General features: G+C 38.7%; 1 protein-coding gene across 3 annotated transcripts in view; it reads right to left on the bottom strand.

The window, feature by feature from the left end:
* ERP44 (endoplasmic reticulum protein 44) overlaps positions 1–19,252 on the bottom strand; it is a 127,425-nt gene that overhangs the window by 106,320 nt on the left and 1,853 nt on the right. The gene's annotated exons all lie outside the window — the stretch shown is intronic.

Genomic DNA, 19,252 nt, shown 5'->3' with positions numbered 1-19,252 from the left:
ACCCTGGGGTAGTAGGAGGAGCATAAGACTGCTGACCTCACCTAGTTACCTCATTCTGAATTATACAACTGCCCTATCTCCAGTTAGGATATTACAGTGAGATAAACTATTGTTAAAAGAGAGATCGAGAAAGAGAAATCTTTGTGTCAATTAAGACAAAGCCTTAAAGGAAGAGGTGGACCAAGAATCTCAGGAAAGGTGGAGAAGGGAAAAAAACAGAAGCAAAATTGCCTCATTTGGGATGGAGATTGAGTTTATTTGGGCTCACGTTAACAGTACTTGTAGTTATTGTATTGTAGCATAAATGAGACTTACAGCCGTAAATCTATGTATACTTTTCAAGTGGTATGTGAAGGGATGTAAGCAAAGTCTCTCTTTTTCCCTTACTGGGATTATCTAGCTTTTATTATCAATTCCCATTAAGCATCTATGATACTGATTTTAGATTTTCTAGATTCCAGTACCAACATAATTCAAGTGACAGGTCTCCCCTAGATGTTAGGAACATTGGAACGTTCACTTAGGCATATATAAATCAGCTTGGAAAACCATGGTAACATGTAACAGTAAGGCGTTATCTGTATCACTCAACCTGGTCCTTTTTGATTTTCTAAAAAACAATGGTATCTAGGGGAAAGCTTATAGAAAGCAAGATGTCTATTACTGAGACAGTGTATCTACAGTAGCTGTTTTTCAGTACCTCTCTCATACATGGACTGTTGAAGTCTTGGAATTCTAGTCTATATAGGTTTTTATACCATGGTCATCAGCATGGTATCTGAAGGCCTTCCAGCTGTTCTTTAAGCAATATGACTATACACCTGTCTCACTTGTTGTCATCTCAGGGAGAGAAGTCTGTGTACTGGAGTGTCTTAATTTGATAGGATTTCAGTTTGGGCTTTTAAAAATATATACATTGCTATATATTTACGTAACAGAAAGCAAGGTCAACAAAATGCACCTTGCACTTGGAGTGGAAGGCGGAGGTTTGTGATGGTCCTTAGTGGTTTGAGCATTGGTCTGCTAAACCCAGGGTTGTGAGTTCAATCCTTGAGGGGGCCATTTAGGGATCTGGGGCAACTATGGGGGATTAGTCCTGCTCTGAGCAGGGGACTGGACTAGATGACCTCCTGAGGTCTCTTTCAACCCTAATATTCTATGATTCCACAGTCTCAACCCAGCTCCAGAAAATGTTCCGTCTCCTCCACAGAATAGATTTATCCTTACTGCAGAATTGTGAAGTCCCAAAAAACTGAGAGTCTGAAATTATTTCCCTGAAGACTACTGGGTTTTGGGACTAGTCTCCTCTGATGGTCTTCCCATTAAGACAGGAACATGATATCCAGATATCTTCTCCAAATCCTGAAAAACTAAGAAAAAACCTCCAGAAAGTGGGACCTTCTAAGATGTACGACACAGGTCTGCAGAGGAACCTTTGTGACAGGCTTCTGTGTGACGCTCCACCTGCATTGCAGTTTCAGCATGTCAGATCCCCCGACATATCAACCTGAAAGGGTATAATTTCTTAAAGCCACAAATCTGTCGTTAGCATAGTGTTACTGTAGCAGTGGTCACAAATTCTGAAAACAAATTTTATCACCTGCATGTTTATTGTGGTAACCTGGTTTCAGAGTCAAAATACTAGTTTTACATTATCATGGTGTTTAGTAATATATGCTTACTTTAAATGGGGCAGGAACTCGTTAAGTGTTTATGTTTATATTTGTAAAATACATCTTACCACGATGTGCATGTACTTTACTGAAAACCAAGTACAGGGTTCACTGACCAAGATAAAACCATACCCCAATCCAGAGAAACAAAATATAAACTAGTATTTCCCAATACAAACATGTGAGGCAAACTGTTCAAAGAGAGGAGCCTTAAAGAAAAAGTAAAATGTTTGGTAGCTTTCTCGAAGTCTGTTATTGCATCAAGGTTTGGTACAACTACTGAAACAAAGCCCAAAAAACAGAGTCTTCAGACATTGCAGTGAAGATAGAGTGGCACTTAGACACTCATTTCTCATTTTCGTTAAAACTAGCGTACAGTATACCTTTCCCCAAAGCTCCATTAGTCTGAAGCTACTGAAATATTCCATTTCTCATGAGAAGTATAAAAGAATGACGTCCAATATCTTTGTAAAAAGTTGTGACATATCAACATATTGACAAAACAGCTGAGGATGCCAAAACCTTCACAATGGATGGATAAGGCTAAATGTAAAAAAAAAACAAAGAAAAAAAAAAGTGTATCTTCTTATATGAAACATTATGCCAATCAATATGCAACGTTTATGTTCAGTTCAGAGGTTTTTAACATATAAACTGCCCAAGGCAAGAAAACATCGCCTTTTGACCCAATAATCCATGAGATGAAAGAAGTTTTTTTTTAAATTACTATTAATATTCAACATGAAGGGAGATGCAGTTTCCTTATTTAAATTGCTAAGAAGCTACACTGTTCTGACAAATTTTATCTTGGCTTCTAGTGAAGTCTATGAATGCCACCCTTGGGCAACAAACAAGATCCTTTTGAGGAAATCATCTCTGAATGTCAATTGCATTCTTGTTCAAAAACAGGCATTGAAGGTATGCTTTTAAAAGCATACTGCTAAACAAAATGCGCCAGAACAAAAATATTTAGGTAATCAGAAAGTAGTATATTTAAAAATATTTATTTAGATTAAATAATAATAAAAAAGTCACCTATAAGACCTTTAGATACCTTGACACTTACTTAATTTTGTAATAGTACAATACGCACAGCAGCTTTTAAAGTCAAACATCAAACAGGAACAAACTAACTCAACTCAGCCAACAAATCCATTACGAAAACCTTTTCACCAACAGAATTTCATGGAATATACCTTCAATGGTCTCCAAGAACTTTATCAAATAAATGGCTATTATGGTATTTACTACTAAGCAAGGGCTATCTTAGAGTTTCATTGGGTCTATTTGTAACCTCATAACTTTCTAAAACATTCTCCTTTGTAGCTGAATTTAATACTTGGTTTCAACTCAAATGTGGTTTTTGGTGGAAAGTCTCAGTGAGATCTGTTTCCCTATTCTTAAGCGATAGACGAATGTGGGAGGGGGGAATACTTCTCACTGTGAAAAGGAGACTTTTTGTACATTTGATACTTAAAAATGGACTGATCTTGAGATAAACATACACTTAAGTAGAACATGGAGTAACCTGGGCTTCTTATTAACAGTTCCTATGTACCTTTTGATGGCAGTTTCCTCCTCTAAAAGTTCCAGTGGAAGAACGAGCCAAGCATGGCCAAAAGAAACGGGAAGTTAGTGCACATCTACAATACATTCAAGTCAAGGGAACTGGGTACAACACTGAACCAAACTGTAGCACCAATGGTACTTTGCTCATCTTCCACAGGCTACAGCCTTGGACATGTTTAATGCACACTACAAATCGGAACAGATCTGCTGACTTGGCTGTACCTGGTATAGGTGGGACCTTAGGGTAAATATAATGGAAAAAGACTTGAGATAAAGTTGGATGATCTTAATAAAGGACTTGCCACACTGGATTAGACCATGGTCCATCTAGTCCAGGATCCCATCTCTTCAAAGATGCTTCAGAGCAAGGTACAAGAAACTCTATAGTGGGCAGTTACAGAATAATGTCCACAGAAAAAAGAAATTCCCCTACCTCTGTCATGTAGGGTTTGACTTATGCCCTGAAGCACAAGGGTTTAATATCTGTTCCAACCCCAACTATGCACCATTTTTTTTAACCTAAGGTGACAGCAATGTTACTCAATACCCACATTGCATGTCCAAATTAATTAGTTCCATGTTACTACTACTTTACTTTATTCTCTGATTATTAAGTGACTCTTCCCCCCACATTTTGCTCTATTCATTGGTGTTTGCACACACTAATTGCTAACTGAACAGAAGAGGCAGACCTGGATAGGCAAAATCCATTTGTCATATTTCTTATTTTAAATACTTCCTTGCAAAAATACTGAAGTGGTTTAAATGTGTGTGTGAATAAGACAATCTTAAAAAGCAAGCACTAGGCTAGACCTATGGTATTTCAGGTTCTTTCTTTTTTTGGAATTCACATCATGAAATAGAGGTCTTCATTTCCAGTATAAACTGTCTAGAGAATATAGGTAATCTATTATTCCCTAGGGCATCATGGTTTCCAATTAGCATTGCATCTGAAAGGCGACTAACAGTAATAGCTTAGTTTAGTCTCACTAAACCTTTCATTTACCTTTCTTTCTGCTAAAGGCACAGGACCAACTGCCTCTCCTCTCTACCAGGAAATTATTTTTGTGCCTGGTAAACAGCTCTATCCCATTTCTAATCCAGATTGACATATTGGAGCTATCATCTGAAGCCCTAACCCCACAGGATTCTGTGCCTGACTTTCAGTCCCCAGGTACATTTCTCTTTCTGCACAGTGCTAATCTTCTGCTGCTTTGAGATTTGCATTAACCTGGCAGGCAACAGGAAGCACAAGGGTTTGCAGCCTGTTGCAGGTGGATACAAGTTGTGAGCAATTCCAGGAGAAAGTAGCACTGAATCAGACAGGGAGGACAGTTTAACCCTTAACTGGTACAGAAACACCCAAGAGTGATCCTGAACATTCCCATAATTAAGATTTATTGAGTACTGCCAGTCCTTATCTGGTGATTAAACACAATACTGTTTGCTATTTTTTGTACTGTAAAGATGTCTCTCTGAACTGATTAGTTCATAAAGCCTTCAAGAACAATCACTTCTTAAAGGTTTTTACTGAAAAAATGTGGTAGCTGCAACTTTTCATAACTACAACAATAAGAAAATAAGTTTTTTCTACTATTTGTATTTTTGTACAACAGCTATAGCTACAACTTGATTTGAAAAATATAAACATTAGAAATACAGCCACTTAAAAAAAAAATCTATCTATTGTAGTTACAATCACTAACTTGGGACAACAACTAACACAAACCAATCTGGATTATTTATATTTTGTTTTTTTTTATTTGAACCTGGTAGTTCTAGCCTTATATTTACTAATTATTGTGAGAGCTGACATATCTATTTGGGCTACATTGTTCTGTAACAGTTGCACTGGAGTCACTAGGCAAATAGAGCAATATGTTAAATATGAGTAGGGTTTTTTTATATATAAAAAATTTTTAGCTAAAGATGACAGCTTCCCAAAATGACTCCACTTTCTTTCATATTGGTGCGACCAATTTTTGTAGGGGTGAAGACAGTCTCTTTCAAAGAGCTTTCCAGGTTCTCTTTTGTGTAGGCGGACTTTTGGAGGGGCAAAATGGGATTTTTGTTCCTGTAACTGGAAAAAATCTGAGCCCCATCTGGTTCCTTCTTTTTTTTTTAATCCCCCACTGTTGTGGTTAGTTCGGTAAAGTGGAGCAGAAAATGGAGCAGTTCTTTTCCTGCCTATAGGGGTAGAATAAGGTTTGCGGTGCATTTAGCAAAGGTTTTCAGGTGCTCCAGTTGCATCTGCTTTCAAATATCTTTGAATTTATGAAATTCCAGATTGTACTGATTCTGCACCCCTAATCATAGCCAGGGCCGGCTGCAGGCACCAGCTTTCCAAGCAGGTGCTTGGGGCGGCAGTCCGGGTCCCACGGTGGCAATTCGGTGGCAGCTCCACCGCTCTTCCTGCCGTGGTGGCTTTTGGGCGGCAGCTCCGCCTGGCAATTCAGTGGTGACTGCTTGGGGCGGCAAAATTGGTAGAGCCGCCCCTGATCATAGCAAATCTTATCCTTAAGTGTCTGGAACTAGCTATGACAAGTGATCCTATTGAGGTGGAAAGGAGTTGGATTGTTATCATGACATATGTGACAGGAAGAAAATCATGGGGAAAAAAAAAACCCTATCTAAATGGCCTCCATTACTACAGCATACTATACTTTTGCTTTGCTTCAGAAACCAATGAGCTAATCTGGTTCCACCTTTCTAGAAATATTTCCTAACTAATTAATTCAGTTTTCTGGATTTTGTTTTGATCGTTTTAACTAGACTGTCATAAGGTTTTTCTTTAGCTAGATCAAAGTACAGCTATACATTTTTATCTATTATATTTTAAAAATATCTTTCTTTGGAAAAATAAGGTAGAGTCAGTTCTACTGAAATGCCTTCTAAAATGCAATTGAAAAAAATTAATTGAATACAGAAAAGACGGCATGTCATTTTCCATTGACATTCCCTCCCTGAAGGAGATTATATATGTGCACTGAGTAAAGCCATGCCTCAATTTTTGCTTTCTCACTTTAGTATTTGATTAGGTAGCCATGACCATCTCTTTCAAGAAAAGAAATTTATTAACAGGATTTTTAAATCTATAATAACTAGTCATCACTATTATAAGAACACAAGAACAGTCATACTGGGTCAGATCAAAAGTCTATCTAGCCCAGTATCCTGTCTTCTGACAGTGGCCAATGCCAGGTGAGACAGAGGGAATGAACAGAAAATCATCAAGTGATCCATTCCTTGTCACCCATTCCCAGCTTCTGGCAAACAGAGGCTAGGGACACCATCCCTGCCCATCTTGGCTAACAGCCATTGATGCATGATGCTCCACAAATTTATCTAGTTCTTTTTTGAACCCTGTTATAGTCTTGACCATCACAACATCCTCTGGCAAGGAGAATGGGCTAAGTAGATAAAGGAGTATCCACGGCTTCTGTGTTATGGATAAAGAAAAGGAGTACTTGTGGCACCTTAGAGACTAACCCATTTATTTGAGCATGAGCTCTCGTGCTCACTAAGTCTCTAAGGTGCCACTAGCACTCCTTTTCTTTTTGCGAATACAGACTAACACGGCTGCTACTCTGAAACCTGTGTTATGGATGTGCTGCGCATATGATGCAGCTTTGCAGTGTTGATATTGAAGATCTGACAGCTTTATTATACGTGAAAAAAGTGAAAAGCATTGTCAAGTTTTTAAAAAATAAACAAGTACCAGCAGCTATTTTTCAGAATCAGTTAGTACAGCACTCAATTTCATCCACATTACCTGTCATACTCAATGGGCAACTTCTATTATCTAGCTCTTCAATCAGCTGCTGTTGAAGAAAAGGTGGCCAAGTCTTGCTCCTGAGTAATCCGCACTGACATTGGCATCCGATGAAGTGAGCTGTAGCTCACGAAAGCTTATGCTCTAATAAATTGGTTCGTCTCTAAGGTGCCACAAGTCCTCCTTTTCTTTTTGCGAATACAGACTAACACGGCTGCTACTCTGAAAACTGACATTTTTGATGATGATGTCTTTTGGATGCAAAACTCACTCATTTCACTGTTTGAACCTGTAGCTGAGTTCATTCAGAAAATGTAAAGAGAAGGTTACTCAGCTTGTGCAGTAACTGAGGTTCTCCAAGATGTGACTCCCTGTGGGTGCTCTACTCCAGGTGACAGTGGTCAGTTTGGGGAATCGTCCATGCAAAAACCAGAAATAGACTTCAGACCACCTCTGCTGAAAAGTAGTGACCATGTATCAAAATTCAAGATTAAAGAAGAAAACGGCAGATGAAGAATTGATTCAGTATTCATCAGATGAAGGGGATACCGATTAATGTGATCATGACAATGAAAAAGATATAGATGAAGCAGATGAAGAAAAAGAAGATAGTGAAATGCAAGATCCCTGAAGAATTGGTCTGCTGCCTGACTAGTATATGTGCATTTAAAAATGACTCTCTTAAAAAATATTTGCTCTCTGATTGTTTTATTTCTATTTAATTTCATTTTTTTCTTTTGGTACTTCAGTCTTGAATAATGTTCACATTTAAATATTAGTCTAACATTGCTAAAAGGTAATTATTCTTTCATTTTTTAGAACTTAAATTGTTTTTTGCATTTTTCTGTGTTAAAATAACTCAGTTAAGTAACGTTTTTGTCATTAGACATGAATATCTAAGGTTAAGTCGACTGGAAACCATAAAGGTTGACTCTTTTTTTGTTACTGTTCTAATAGACTGTTGCTTTAAAATATTTGACAATTTTTGATCAGTCAAATGCCCAACCCTACTATACCTATTTAATGAAGATCACAAAGAGATTCCATATAAAATACTCTTTGTGCTCCAAAATGGCTGAACTAATTTTGCTTATACTACAAAAAGAGAGATTTTCTCCTTTGGGCAAAGACAAACCTGGGAAATTTCAGCCTGAAAAGTGAAAGATTTGAAGAGATGGCCTTCTGAAAACAGGGGTTAGAATGGAAAGCTTAAATACAGAGGTTCCTACCACAACACACTAATTAATTCTTTCTTTAATCCAAAGATTTATTTTATAATCTGAAACAAAAAAAGTCAGATGCCCTAGTCATAAGAGGTTCCATCCCTTGGCTAAATCAAGGATTTCTCAAAAGTTAACAGAGTGAGAATGGCTTTAGCATTTAGCAATCAATTTGAATCAAAGCATGAATATTTTGTGAAAAAATTACATTAATCTAGCTCAGGACATAAAAATAGATATAGTGATTTTAACCTCTGGGAGACGAGAGGTGATCAAAACGAATATTTCAGACAAAATAATCTCACCGGAAGGAATTTCTCACAGGTTAACATACATATCTGTATACTAAAAGATAAATTAGAAAATATCTTCTTCATAGCTGAGGGTGGATGCCCCCCATATCTATGAATCATGTTCATAATCTGAAGGTATTGTTGGAACCATAGCTACTGTTGGACAATCACATAGCAGTCATGACCAGAAATATTTCCCTTCCCCCACCCTGGCACTTATCTGCATCTGGTTAGGAAACTGTGGCAGTTTCTTTTAGACAAAGACCTTTCCACTGCAAGCCATGCCTGTGTCATCTCCAGACTGGACTACTATAGTGTGCTCCATGTGGGGCTATACCTTAATATTTAGCTTGGCTCTGCAGGAGTACATTGTTCCTGTACTCCCTTATTTGCACTTTGGTTTCAGGATTAAGTTTAAAGTGTTTGCTCTGATCTGAGACCAACTCTCCCCATGCCCTACTGTTACAGTTGTGATCAGAGGAACTTGAGCTGGATTTTCCTGTGATTTAAAAAGAGAAAGGGCTCATGGTAAAGCATACCACATGAGCATCTTAGGCTTTGGAACAAACTCTCTTCCCTTAATTCAAAATACCTGCCAGTTGATCTTCAGGTGTACCTATTTACTCTTCTTTGCTGATAGAGAAGTTTGATGTAAACCAAGATCTATGCAGGAGTGGGAAGTTTTGTAAGGCTGATATGTTTTGGCTTTTTGCCAGTTTTTCATTTTATTTCTGTAATTATTGCAAAAATCACCTAGAGGTGGTGTAGTTTATAAAAATACACCTTTGGGAAGTGAAAACAGGAGAAAAAAATATAAAATGATGTAGGACAGCACAGATAAAAGATGTCTTCTTTTACCCTGTTTATGAAACTAATACTATTCAGGTTTCAGAGTAGCAGCCATGTTAGTCTGTATTCGCAAAAAGAAAAGGAGTACTTGTGGCACCTTAGAGGCTAACAAATTTATTTGAGCAAGTGAGCTGCAGCTCACAAAAGCTTCTGTTCAAATAAATTTGTTAGTCTCTAAGGTGCCAAAAGTACTCCTTTTCTTTTTGCTAATACTATTCAGCAGACTTAATAGCGTGGATTTCGTCTTGAAAACTGAGCAAACACATTCCCATTTATTAACCTTGTTTTAAAGGGCAATACTGCGTAGGAGTGCTGTGCGCTATCAGACAACTTCTGTTTTAACCTAGAGGTGGCTTCACTTCAGGGACAGGTTAAGGAGTATAGCTTAGGCTACCAGTGAACTTCATAACGTAGCAATGCTTTAAGAAGAATGCCATTATAGAAAACTAAACTAAACCAGATTAGTGGGCTGGAATGTAACGTAACTATTGGGGCACATCCTCCCCCCCCATCCCATTTTCCCAAAGGGAGCAGAAGATAACACTATAACTGCTAGAGAATGCAGGTGGATAGAAAGCAACCTCAGTCTTTGATACTGAAATGTTATTGTTTTGTTAATAAAAAGAAAAGGAGTACTTGTGGCACCTTAGAGACTAACCAATTTATTTGAGCATGAGCTTTCGTGAGCTACAGCTCACTTCATCAAGTGAGCTGTAGCTCACGAAAGCTCATGCTCAAATAAATTGGTTAGTCTCTAAGGTGCCACAAGTACTCCTTTTCTTTTTGCGAATACAGACTAACAGGGCTATTACTCTGAAACCTGTTTTGTTAATGCTGCTGCTGCCTACAACTTGTCAGTCAGGGTTAAGTGTAAGGATACAGAAATGCTGCTATTTGATCAGTTGAGTTATCTTTGTTTAGTTCTAGGTAGTCCTTGCTTTCAAGCAGATTAAAGACATACAGACTCCAATATTTTCACACAGAGGGGGGGGTGTGTGTGTGTAGATCAGCAGCAAGACTTCTAGTTTATTCTGTCCTTTTATCCCCACCCTCCATCTAATTTACCACTATATGACAGGTCCCCACCACCCAAGAGAAAACCCTGCATACTGGCCTCAATCCACAATTCTGCTTTCACTGAACACACTCACCCAATTGAGGCTAGAGTCCAGACACTCATCTGATTTAGTGGCACATGCCATAGACCACAACGTTTCACAGACTACCCTCCATGATCCCATTCACCAATCCACTATGGGCTAGAAATTTTACCCAACACTTTCAATATTAGTGAGAGACCCCAGGCTCCACAGAAATTCTTTGTGTTCATCTTGAACATATAGGTAACAGATCTTCCTGAACAACCTACATACTGTTATCCTGAGAGATATACAGGTGACTGCTTGGATGACCAGTCTCTGAGACTGGGTGGGAATGCACCCGTCAATTAATGTAACCATCAGGATGAGTTAATCAGAAGCTCCCCACCTAAGACAGAAAGAGGTTTTGAACCTTTCCAGAGTTTGGACTGAGTAGACGGAAGGGTTTGCAGAGTATAATTTATGTTGGGGGTGGAGCAAGGGAGATGGAGAAGAGCACAGAAACTGAACAGGAGAGGGAGAGACAGACAGACACTGAGAAGCAAAAAGAAAGCCAAGCAGTAGCCTGTAAGCACAGCATGATCCTGGAAAAGCAAGAGCATGTTTTTGGGTTTGGTGTTGGCTAAAGAGGATTGGGGCCATAAGCCAAGAAATTGCTTCTTTTTTTCCATGGCTCCTCTTGCATTTGGAGAAGCTGAACTTTGCACATTCCTCGTAAATAAACAGGATTGCATCAAAGAAAATACCAGACTCCATTATGAAGGGACATACAAATGTTTAGCATATCTGGCATGTAAATGCCTTGCAATGCCAGCTACAAAAGTGCCATGCAAATGCCTGTTCTCACTTTCTGGTGACATTGTAAATAAGAACAGGGCTGCATTATCTCTTGTAAATGTAAACAAACTTGTTTGTCTTAGCGATTGGCTGAACAAGAAGTAGGCTTAACAAGAAGTAGGACTTGTAGCCTCTGAAGTTTTACATTGGTTTATTTTTGAGTGCAGTTATGTAACAAAAAAAAATCTACATTTGTAAGTTGCTCTTTCACAACAAAGAGATTGCACTACAGTACATGTATGAGGTGAATTGAAAAAATACTATTTCTTTTGTTTATCATTTTTAGTGCAAATATTGACAGTCCTATTAAATATACATCCTCCTATCCAAATTTGGATAGGACAATAAGCCTCAAAGTTCTCGTTTGGTCACTTCGGTTATTTGGGAATAAAAAAGGCCCCCAAATTTTTCTTAAGTGGGGAAAAAATGAACTTAGGTTTACAATAAATAAGTTTACAGTGCTCCATAACCGTGTATACCTGAAGCAATTTAGCTTGGACTTCCAAAGGAAGATTCGGCTTTGGGATGAGACTATGCATACAAAGTTACAGCCTAAAAGGACATTTTTCATTAAGTTACAAATAACTGAAAAGTGAAAGAGTTTATTACAAAAATCTCTTCTAAATGAAGTCCTAAGGCTTGCTCCATACAAAAGTTAACACACACACACACAAATGGAACAGAAAACCTAAGATTTTCAAACCAGAAGAGATTTTCACATATTTCTCAGTATTTGGGGACTTGTTCTTTGAATTATCAATTTAAGAATGGTTTCAGAGTGGTAGCCGTGTTAGTCTGTATCAGGAAAAAGAATGAGAAGTACTTGTGGCACTTTAGAGAATTTGTTAGTCTCTAAGGTGCCACAAGTACTCCTCAATTTAAGAATGTTAGGATTCATTTCTGCTAAACACTGCAGCCAGAGAGAGTTATTACAAGATAAATTGATCACTATATTGTTTTAGGTTAACATCTTGAATATAGAATATCCAATAGCTAAAATTTAAACAGGATTACATATTTAAATATTTATATGGTTTTAACTAACATTGCTGTCATTTGTTAGCCCAAAATGAAATGAAAAAAAAAATCCTATCCCATCTTAATTATACTGTTTTTAACTACACCAGCTTTAAATGTCAATCAGAGGTAATCCCCAAGAGGCCCACATACTTGCTGAGCTGCCTTCACTAATTAATGGATCATTAGTAAGGAAGAACCCCTTACTGCTACCCTGTGCACCACATACTGTCTTAATTACCTTTGTAAAGCAACCAATTTGTCTTTCACTCATTTGGTCTGAAATCCCAAGTGATTTGACTCAAAAAGCTTTATGTATAAAAATGTTTTAAGATAATTTCATTTTAGACATCAGCCAAAAAAAAAAAAAGTGGAGACAGTTTTCACCAAGATTTAAGAAAGAGGGTTTTAATAGTTAACTAAAAAAAAACAGTTAAATGTGAAGTTGAGAGCAGTAATAGTACAATATAGAAAGTAAAAAACAATCCTTACAGAATCACAAATTTGCATATATCAATCAGACACAGTCTCTCTGCAGCTATTGACACAGCTGGCCATGATGTACTGCTGATCTGATTACATGACATAGCTGGAGTAGATGGCACAGCACTATAATGGTTAGTCATTCCTTTTCAATAGTACCCAGAGAGTGATTTCCTCTTCCCTAGAAATCTTTGCCTGCAGAGTCCCCAAGGAATGAAATCCATTCCTCTTCCTGTTGTATAGCTACATGAGACCACTTGGAAAAGTAGCAACATGCCAGGCACTCAACCGCCAACAATTTGACAACACAGTGGCATATCTCCTTTTCCACAGATGCAAAAACACAAACTCAAGTCAGGCATGATTAAAGTGAGGCTAAGCAAAAAAGAGAAGACACTGAAGAACTGGCTGGGTTACCATCTTCCCCTTTAACAAGGGCATCTGGCCCAGTCCTCCTCTCCCAGCCCATGTGTCAAAGTTGTGGAATGACTCAGGTTCATATCTGACTCTGCACTTAGCCTAGAAGACCAGGTAGCGCCAGTGATAAAAAAAAAAAAATGCTTTCTTCCACCTCCAGCTTGCTAGAAGTCTCATCTCTTCCTCCCAGAACTGATCACAGTGATCTATGCTTGCGTCACCTCCACATCAGATTACTGGAACTCCTTGTATTTGGGGCTTAAGGTGGCAGCAATGGAGAGACTTCAGATCATGTGAAATATGGCAGCCTGCTGCCTCAGTAGGCAGGTCACCATAAGCACATTACTTCTGTGTTCTAATTCACTTTCATTGCTGCTTAAACTTTTAAGAGTGGGTCAGGACTCATCAACTCCTCCATCTACAATCCTCCAAGACAGTTTTGCTGCTCTGGGACAACACACCCAACAAAACCCAGGACAAATAATGAGAGAGCTGGAGACAAGTACAAAGCATTCAATTATGGAACAAGCTTCCAGAAGACTTCTGACTCATGCAGATTCTGACCACTTTCAGAGTATGTTATAAAGACAAAAGACGTTCCTCTTTGACAACATTTCCCACTATGGCCAAATTAATGTGAAGAGAGGAGGGCAGGAGAAAGGAAAAACAATAAAACAGAACACATGAATAACCCAGAACATCTGCCTCTACCTGGGAAGGGAGAAGAGCAGGAGACTCACTAAGTCCTCTAGTGCCCTCATTATGCAGATTTAATACCTGAGATGAAGTCAGCTTTTCAGATTGCGCATATAGAAAACTTTTGATGGATGAAATCCTGGTCCCAATGAAATCAACGGGAGTTTTTCTACTGACTTCAACGGGGCTGAGATTTCACCCTCACTGAGAATTACCACGACCCTTTGTGTACGTCTTAGCTGTCAAGAGGCCCAACATGATGTAATATTAAATATAGTTTTCCCAGCTGTTAAAGCAAGGCATAGAGTCCAGTGATCACCACTGGCTGAATCACCAGGCAGGCTTTAGAGAGCATCACATAGTTCAGTACCAACTGAAGTCTGCAAGTTCAGCGGGCTCATCTGGGGAATACGGTCAGGGAAAATCATACCTCTGTGGGAGTTTTACACGTAACTATTTTAAATTAGAATGAGATGAATGCTTCTTAGCTTTCATGGTCAGTCAGCTCTTCACTAGTAGCATCCCTCAAAAAAAGAGGGAGATATGAAACAGCGTGTTACACCTACGCTGTCAATTAATCGCAGTTAACACACGCAATTAACTCAAAAAAATTAATTGTGATTAATCGCAGTGTTAAACAATAGAATACAAATGGAAATGTATTAAATATTTTTGATGTTTGTCTACATTTTCAACTATATCTATTTCAATTACAACACAGAATACAAAGTGTACAGTGCTCACCTTATATTATTTGAGTACAAATATTTGCACTGTAAAAATGATAAACAAGACATATTTTTCAATTCACTTCATACAAATACTGTAGTGCAATCTCTTTATCATGAAAGTGCAACTTATAAATGTATTTTTTGTTACATAACTACACTCAAAAACAAAACAATATAAAACTTTAGAGCCTATAAGTCCACTCAGTCCTACTTTGTACTAAATTGTTCCAAAAAACCACTTCACATTGTTATATTCAAACTTCCAGAGAAATTAACATCAGGCAATTTACTGCTTGTTTGTTTTGAGTCATTATGACAAAATGAAATGCATCATTCAATATATTCTCACTTCCAGGGTATAGTAACAGAACTTGGTGTTAAATCGAAAGGATTTTCTGTGAGTCTTTTTAATGTGTGGGTATGTGCGAGGAGGCGAGCAGGGGTGTGTGAGAGGAGGTGAGTGGCAGGCAGATGGAGGGGGTGATGAGGAGTCCCGGACTGGCCAAAGCCCAGAGCACACACTCTCCCCTGCCCCCGCCGTCCAGAGGAGCTCCAGGCTGGCTGAAGCCCCAAGCCCGCACATCTGCCCAGAGGAGCCCCGGACCACCTGCAGCTGTGTCTCCCCACTCCTCCTCCAAGCCACCCAGATGTTTTTCATTATTATTTGAACTTCTATTGTGTCAAAGCATTTTTAAATTTACTTCAGAATTGTTATACAGACAACCACTTTTACCAAAAAAGCAAAAGAAACAATAATAAAAAAAGACAAGAACATGCAAAGCACCTTATTTGTGTCTCTATTCTGTTAGGTCCAGAAAAGAACAGAGACAATTGTGCATGATTTTTATTACTGAGTCTGCAAAAACACAACCCAAAACCTTACATAAATAAATTACAAAGATTTGGATGTATATATGTGCATATTACTTTAACAACTTTAGGAAAAAAAAATAATTTTAGGAAAAAGTGTCAGTGAGGTCACCAGCAAGAGTTGGTGGCCGCATTCTGAGGCCACCAAAAAATCTGTTGCAAAAACCCCTGGCCTAGAGAGCCCCTGCCCTCACAGAACGAGGGTGCAGAGCCCCTGAGTTGAAGGAAAAAAGAACTGAGGCTTGCACAGGAGCCCAGTGAACTCTGAAGTGGACACTGATACTCCCTTGCAGGGAGCTGCTTAAAGGCTTTTCTTCACCTTTCTTTTGTTTCGCCCCTTCTACGAACTATGGGCTATTTGTTGGCATCGCTGGGGACACAGACGGGACAACACAGTCAGTATGCTCCAGCTGGAAAGTGAATACCAACCGTCTAAAAAGACACTCTGCAGAATCTGCTGTGGTGAAGATGGAGTTATTGGACTCATGTGCATGCATTCCCCATGGAGCCTAATGGGAATGTCCTACCACGGACTGATTTGTGACACCAGGCCTAAAGGAGGCCAAAACCTTTAAACTCAATCAAGATCTGTTTCAATTTAAAGCTGAACTGGAAACTCTTTGGTAGTTCACTGACTGACGCATTTTTAAAGCCATTATCCTCAACACCTACAAATGCTTTGGTAGGTAAGCTGCACACTGAAAGAGCCTCTGGAGAAAGTGAACTTAAAATTTGGAGTATAAGGCCAAAGTCAGCAAAGAATAATATCTGATATTAGTAACTTGTATTAACTTAGAGGGAGGAGTGCACAGGCATAAAGCAAGATTGTGTGTACAGTTAGTGACATCAAGCCATACAATGAACAAGTGACATTACATGATATCCATCTAAAAATGAAAGCCATTTGCTACTGAGAAAATGAGCTGAGCTTTAAGAATCAGCAACTTAAAAAAAAGAAAAAAAGCAAACCACAGGAAAGAAATACTTTTTAAAAAAGTTGCCAGCTATTTTAAATAACAATTTTTTTATTTGGTCAGTTTCTTCTTACTTTTATCGATTTGCCTCTCTTAATCCTGTATTCCCTACCCCCCCCTTCACCTGGAGTGGCCCCTCAAAGACCTCAAATTAAGTTTTTATAACAAATACTTAGCAAAGAGAACTAACAATCCATGTATCTATCATGTCCCAGATTGATTTCCACTTACTTACCCTGTCTCTTTTCCCTTTGGAGATCATATGTTCTACATGTCTGTGCAGCATCTAGCACCTTTTGGAAGCTATCAAAACTATATACATAAAAAGGGTCTTATACACCAACACAAAAGCCAATCCCAAAAGTTTGTTGTGTGCGTAATCCTGGAAATAGTGGATATTCATGACATAGTGTTAAGCAGGCACAAGTCAGAAATCTATTTCCATGGGGATACTGATACACCCTACATTATAATAATCTGTGCCTATTAAGAGGCATTATGGTGAGTGACCTGACTCAAACAGATAAGCGTAGTGATCTTTTTCAACACAGGACCAAGTTTGATGTGCAATTTGGGGTATTACCCTGATAATATCAAGCACTGCAACTTTGTTCTGTGTTTTTCCCCCACACACATCTAGTTACTTTTTAATCATATACATGAAAAGCTGCAGTAGATGATCTATTTATGAAGAGATTTGCAGCTAAAATATATGGAAGTTCTTGATCTCATTACTTACTGATTTTTTGAAGCATAAGGCTCTTTGCATGAAATCTGCATACACGTAGACTGCACTAATAACTAAGGAATAAAACTTTCTTTTAACTTATACACAATGTTTTTCAATCTTGTATTTTCCAATTTCTACTGAGTTCTTGCAACAATAAAAGCTTGATTCTTTTGTTATATGTAAGGGTTCCAATAACCATAGTTGAACAGCACTCATATATATGCAACTAAAGCTATTGTATCATTGTAATAAAAATACAGGATTTGAACTCTTTGTATAAGCAGCAAGCTATATGCAGCCATAAACAGTTATGAAATTTCATATACCTGGATACTGATATGGATGATAAAACACTTATAATAATTTAACCAAAGTCTTTGTAGCATGATGCTACATGGAGGGGTTTTCATTTAAATGCAGAGTATTTTTGGTTATCAACTGTTTGAAATATAGCGAACCAATTCACCATAAGAGGCTGAGATGAAGTATGCTCAAATCCTGTATTTCATATTCCAAAATGGCACTGAGTTCTTTTCTGCTCATGTTATTAGCATTTCTATTAAGTGGGATAAGTTATTTTTACTATTTGTATTACTGTAGCACTTAGGCACCCTTGTCATGGGTCAGGACCCTGTTGTGCTAGTTCAGTGGTCCCCAAACTATAGGGTTCTTTCAAACAGCACAGTTCCCTCAAAAAATATAGGCCACCTAGCACATGACAATTGCGTCACTGACAATTTTAAATCAAAACTGGATGTTTTTCTAAAAGATCTGCTCTAGGAATGATTTTGGGAAGGTTCTATGGCCTGTAGGGGTTAGACTAGATGATCACAACGGTCTCTTCTGGCCTTGCAATCTAGGAAATAACTCAGAGATGGGCAAACTACGGCCCGCGGGACCCTCCTGCTCGGCCCCTAAGCTCCTGTCCCGGGAGGCTTGCCCCGGACCCCTCCCCTGCTGCGTCGTCCCCCCAGCAGCCTCAGCTCACTGCGCCGCCAGCGCAATGCTCTGGGCACCAGGGCTGCAAGCTCCTGGGGCAGCGCAACTGCAGAGCCTGGCCTGACCAGGGGCTCTATGCTGCATGGTGGCATAGCTGTCCAGCCACCGGTGCTCCAGGCAGCACGGTAAGGGGGCGGGGGTGTGACTAGGGGGCGGGGAGGTCAGGGAACAGGGAGGTGAATGGGTCGGGGGTTGTCAGGGGGCGAGAAGCAGGGTGGGGACAGGGGGAAGGGACAGATAGGGGGCAGGGGCCAGGCCACACCATGCCTGGCTGTTTTGGGAGGCATAGCCTCCCCTAACTCATCCTCCATACAATTTCCAAAACCCGATGCGGCCCTTAGGCCAAAAAGTTTGCCTGCCCCTGAAATAACTGAATACTGGAAATAAAACAGGAAACATCTCATGCACAAATACCATGATATGTTCCATCAAGTTTTTAACGAGGTATCAAGGTTTGCAAACATTTATTTATTTGAATCTTTGTACAGTAAAAATATCAACTCTAGATATATTTGAGCTTTTCAGTGCATGACTGCTTGATTTGGTATTTGAAAGCAACAAGAAATCCACTACGCAGTCGGATACAGTTAAACAAAAAACTCAGGGAAGTAACAATTATTTCCATAGCAACTGGAACTCAGTTACATTGTACTTGTAATGTAAGACAAATTTATCAGCATATACAGAAGTATATGTTACTTATGCAAAAGGAATACAGATTACAATTGCTGTACATGCCATAATTTTGTATATGCCCAAATCTTTAAACTTTCAGCCATAACGCTAAATTAGAGGAGCACTGTCAGTTCGGTTAGGCTCAAAGTGTAGCTGCTTGAGAGTAGCATAAAATATAAAAAGTCATATTGGCAAACTGCCAGGAATCAAAGGGATCCAACTAATTTGCAAATTTATGTAAATATATGCATGAATTTATGCCCATTTGTACTCTCGCAATACATTAATACAATAAGTATTTTATTAACCTTAAAGCTGTATGACTATTTGTATTTCCCATTCATCTG

Source organism: Lepidochelys kempii, chromosome 2 (assembly GCF_965140285.1).
Source record: "Lepidochelys kempii isolate rLepKem1 chromosome 2, rLepKem1.hap1, whole genome shotgun sequence".
Classification (NCBI taxonomy): Eukaryota; Metazoa; Chordata; order Testudines; family Cheloniidae; genus Lepidochelys; species Lepidochelys kempii.
This window is presented reverse-complemented; position numbering and strand designations above follow the sequence as displayed.